The following is a 5667-nucleotide window of genomic DNA, read 5'->3' as shown; positions in this document are numbered from 1 at the left end:
TTGTGATAAACTATGGACAACTTTATTACAAATTAACATGAATTTTTTAATGCTTTATTCTAAATATTTCTCCTACTGGGTTCGATTTATCTTGTTATTCAGAGTTTTATAGGCTTTGGGCAGATAATATAACCAAGTGCTGGGCCTCAATAAGAAATAAATTTGAGGTCCATCACTCTAGTGAATGCCATTCTCTTTCTCTAACAAATGTGTGAAGCTACTGAAGCACAGCGAAAGCTAAAAGGTTCTGTAAAGTGCTACGAGAAAGAACCAAACATGTAAAACGTCAAGTTACAAGAAAGAAACAAACAAAGCAACAGCTGCTGTGAAGAAACACCCACGTTTCAGATATTAATGGAGTACGTTACTTTCAATTTCAAGCCTTTTACTATCCCACGACACTTCATCCCCTAACATAATCCTTGAGTGAATTTATGCAAAGCTACACGATGGTTATCGGTGCTACCTATCCCTAATGTTGAAGTGATAAACCTAGAGGGAAGGTGGCTAGCCTTCACTACCAACTCTTGGGATACTCTTGTCAGACTGAATAGTTGGATTTGAATGTCTCTCTTATAATGCAACCATGACCTCAAAGTGCAAAGAGCATTTTTTAGTAGTAACGGGAAATGAACCATAGAATCTTAACTCAAGAGTTTGGTATGCTAATCAAGTGTTTGTTGAATTTTGCAAATATCTACTCAAGGGCTATCTGCAGTAACCATCCCTAATTTAGAATAGACTATTCTAAATTTGGTTTAGAAGTGTGATATAACATTTTTAAACTTTTTTTTTCATTATATTTCAATGTCTTGCAGCCTGTTTTACTGTGTGTTTTATCCCTAATTTAGAAGTGATAAACTAAAGGAAGACAGCAAGTCAACACCAACACCACCACCAACTCTTGGGCTACTCTTCACTAATGAACAGTGGGATTAACTGTCACATTATAACACCTCCATAACCAAAAGGGTGATGATATTCAGTACTAGGTTTATATCCTGCGACCTACAGATTGCCAGTAGAGCACCCTAACAACCAGGCCACATCAAGACTTGGAATGAGTGAATTTTTTTTCTTTTAATTGTGTGTGTAGGAAAGAAACCTAGAAGTACCTTGAAGAAAAAAAACTAATAGTGACAATACTATGAGAAGGTTTATAGAAACAAAAATCCATACTAATATTTAGTGATACTAAATAGTTTCGATTAGTTATCAAATAAAAAAACAACCCTGCCATACAGACATTTTAATAAAATATTTTATTCATATAATAGTTATAGTGCAAATAGCTTTTCAGATTTTCTCTCAATCAAATTAACATGTTCACCATAATGAAGTAAGTTTAATTCTAGCATTAAAATTGAAAGGTTACAAATGGTCATATTTCAGTGTAACTAGAAGTTTTTAACCTAATGTTATCATTAAACTTCAGTTAATTTGTTGAATTCAATGAAGAAATGCAAGGATTACTTAGCCAGCAAAAAACAAAGTGTCTTTTTTTGATACAGTATCAAGATTCGTTCAAAACAAAAGCTATAATTTCTCCAATATTTGATTATTTTCAGAAAATGTAAGATCAAATGAAAGACAATTACTACAAAGTTTAACATTAATATATTGTAATTACAAAGTCATATTTTCAAAAAAATACAAATAAATATGATGCCAAATCTATTGTTCGATTTCCCCAAAACTAGTACAAGTGATAAATGGTGATCAAGTGACAGACTAGCCTGCATATCTATTTTATTATTTAAAACAGCTTGTCAACTAACTAATTCCAAAGAATATGTAAATAGTATCAATTTTACCTATTCTTCAAAATCTTATATAAATGTAGGATCATTATGGTGAGCCAAAGATGACTCAAAACACGATATTTATAAAATCTATATTCTGTTTCAAATGTTCTGATGCAAATAAATTACTTTTAACAAATTGTAGAATTGAACTGAAGAAACATGTTTATAAGATTGAACAAAACAAGATATTACACGTCACTGATTGAATACATAATGTAATAACATAGTTATTGTTTTGTAAGATACTCTAACAAAAGAGCCTTAACAAAATGTCGTATTATTATTATTATAATATATTATTTTATACTTTCTAAGAGTCAAGTTTCTGCCAATGAGTTTAACTCCTGTATCTTCTTGTTCTTTATGTAACTATATACAAGGAGATTCAGCATCCACTTGCAGGAAAATTATTCAGAAATGGAGAGGTTTAGAAAAATAATTATTTCTGCAATGGAATAAAGCATTCTGGGATTACCTGCTGACAGGATCATTGAGGTCATCTTCATTTCCAAATTATTTCCTTGTCAATGGACTTTTGGGTCACCCAGTATGCTATTTATATTCTTTTTTCGTGTTATAATAGTAAGTTGTAACAAAATAATCAACAGAAAACTATTTCACATTCATATTTTTGAGTCCTTTTTAACTCATCTTATAATAACTTAAAATCTATTTAAGTGTGTGAATAAAGTCATTGCATTGCATAAATATTATATAACATCATCATTATAAAAGGCCTAACTGCATTTTTTTGGTTTACATTACTGACCAAAGCTTTACTGATTAGCCTTCAATAAGTGAAACTACAGTCTGCAGTAGAGGGTTTGGCTAATCGAAGAATACAGTAGGCCTTTATGTTAAATTATTTTTTCAATTTTATCATCGGTGAAGAGAACTACATAATTTAACCATTAAACGGTTGGTCCACTGTATAATATTGAATAATACATTAGATGCAATGTCATAATATTATTTTCTAAATTAACTTAGATTACTATATGGTGAACTAAAAAGGATTCTGCAAATCTGCAAAATCATGAAAGTAAATTTAGGGTTAACTGCAACCAGGAGTGTTCAGAAAACTTTTTTCTTTGCCCCCACTCATGATATAGGTAATTTGGAATGGCTGCGTGAAAAAAACAACAAACTGATATATGGTTTGAAGAGCCTGTTGCAAAAAAAATAATAATAATAAAAACAAATTGTGGTTAGAATGATTTATTTTTAAAAAGGACTCAAAAATCCCATAAATATTATTTACACATTACCAATATAAAATGCCTAACTATATTTTTTGGGGTTTTCCGTCCCAAGCTGTGCTGTTGAGCTTTGAATAGGCAAAACTGTAATCCACAGCAAAAGGTCTGGCCAATCAAAGAATGCATTAGGCTTCTACATTACCAATCATGTTTTCAATTTTACCTCTGGTCAAGAGACAAATCTGTAATAAAATTATTTTTACAGTAAAAAGTTTAAGATTATATTGTAATTTGAAACTTAGAATTTTTCAGCAACAGCCTATTCATGTTATTTTTATATCAGAATACGCTAAACTCTTTAAATAATTTGATTTCCACTACTATTTTTATTGACTTGGACAGCAAGAATTATGGGAAAAAGCACACTAACGGTGGTTTCAGAAAGAATGCTGGTGGATTGCCTTGGCTTTGATTAAAAAATAAATAAAATAAAGATACACTGTACGTAGCTCAGAACGCTATGTAGTACAATTAACAACCACAAAGTTTTGATAGAAAACTGCTCTAACTTCAGCATTACAAATTAGTTACGAATCTTTTGATTAGTTAACTGTAGATATAAGCATATCACACATTAATGAAATCAGGCAACAAAAATGGCTTAAAAATAATCACAAAACTTTGAGGAAATAACACTTTTAAGTCAGTAGCATAGCTAGATACAGAACTGTTGGTGGGTTTGGAGTTATGATAGATGGAGAAGAGGTGTACAAACCCGTGAAGATAAGTTAAGGGATTCTGATTTTAGTAGGTCTGGGTCCTGATCAGGCTCACCTGTGACTACACCACTGCTTTATATGTTATAATATTTTTTTTAATAGTTTTCACCATTGGTTATGTACAATTATAAACAAGGTAGTTCAGAACTAAGCATCCATTTTTTTCTTTTATGCATATACAACACAATGATACTGATTGTAATCTTTAATTACAGATTGTGTAACAAGTAAGGGAGTTCTGTTTTTTTATATATTCTAACAATATCTACATTCAAACTCCTCTGGTTATTAAAGACTAAAAAATATGGACACCTTTCCTTTATGTTCTACCGTCACTAGACGAACCAGGTCTCCTCTTCTGAACAGAGCAAATAGGACATGAATCCTAGGGTAAAATTAAAACATGTAAATACTTTAACACTAATATAACTACAATCCTTTCTTCTATGGTATTTAATACTGAAAAACCTACAGCAAATATCTGACTCATTTGATAAACGAAATGGTAGCCATTTGAGACTTCCACTGATTCTTTATTTTTTTGGGTAAAGCAACAGAAGGATTAATTATACACAGCCATCCCACCTTCAACTCTTGGACTACCTTTGTTAGATTGAATAGTGGGATTTGACTGCCACTCTTATAGCAACCCATGGCTCCAAAGTGTGAAGTGTTTTGGCAGCAATGGGTCACAAACCATGAATTCTCAGAATCAAAGTCTAGGCCCGCTAACTGCAAAGATATGCATGGCCTAAAAAAAATGTATCTAATTAAGTTGTAAGGCTTAGTCTCTAAAAATACAGTCACAAGAAATTCTAGAGATATAGAAACTATACATTATTATATATAATGATGATGTTCTCTGTAAAAGTTTTCCATGAACAAATTTATTAGCAATTATTGCAGGAACTTATTTTATCTTTCACTAGAACATTCCCTCTATAGGAATAATTTCAGAAGACACTTCAAACGTCTTACTTACATTCACAAGAACAGCAGTAAGAGATAAATAAATACATTTTGGAGTGAACTTTATCAATGACACAATTACCATAAACCAGTGATGTAGGCTACACTACCTATCACGTAACTGTAACTAATTACACCAGGTTGTTATGTAGCTGTAACTAATTACACCACGTTGTTATGTAACTGTAACTAATTATACCAGGTTGTTATGTAACTGTAACTAATTATACCTGGTTGTTATGTAACTGTAACTAATTAAACCAGGTTGTTATGTAGCTGTAACTAATTATACCAGGTTGTTATGTAACTGTAACTAATTACACCAGGTTGTTATGTAACTGTAACTAATTATACCAGGTTGTTATGTAGCTGTAACTAATTATACCAGGTTGTTATGTAACTGTAACTAATTATACCAGGTTGTTATGTAACTGTAACTAATTACACCAGGTTGTTATGTAACTGTAACTAATTACACCAGGTTGTTATGTAACTGTAACTAATTAAACCAGGTTGTTATGTAGCTGTAACTAATTATTCCAGGTTGTTATGTAACTGTAACTAATTATTCACATAACAATCTGATTCAATTAATTACAATTACATGACGATCTGATTCAAGTAGTTACAGTTACATAACAACGTGGTATGATTAGTTCCAGTCACATAATAACCTGGTTTAATTAATCACAGTTACATAAAAACCCAGTTTAATTAATCACAGTTACATAAAAACCTAGTTTAATTAGTTACAGTTACATAACAACCTGGTGTAATTAGTTACAGTTACATAACAACCTGGTGTAATTAGTTACAGTTACATAACAACCTGGTATAATTATTTACAGTTACATAACAACCTGGTATAATTAGTTGCAGTTACATAACAACCTGGTATAATTATTTACAGTTACA

At 31.1% G+C, this 5667-nt stretch overlaps 1 long non-coding RNA gene across 1 annotated transcript; it reads right to left on the bottom strand.

Annotated features, from left to right (window-relative positions):
- Window positions 1-1243: 1243 nt before the first annotated feature.
- Window positions 1244-5312, bottom strand: LOC111088609. Its single transcript, XR_002613080.1, has 2 exons — window positions 4096-5312; window positions 1244-2931 (listed from the first exon to the last, which is right to left on the bottom strand). It is a non-coding gene; the product is annotated as an uncharacterized LOC111088609 (long non-coding RNA).
- Window positions 5313-5667: the final 355 nt, after the last annotated feature.

Source organism: Limulus polyphemus, unplaced genomic scaffold (assembly GCF_000517525.1).
Source record: "Limulus polyphemus unplaced genomic scaffold, Limulus_polyphemus-2.1.2 Scaffold4120, whole genome shotgun sequence".
NCBI lineage: Eukaryota > Metazoa > Arthropoda > Merostomata > Xiphosura > Limulidae > Limulus > Limulus polyphemus.
This window is presented reverse-complemented; position numbering and strand designations above follow the sequence as displayed.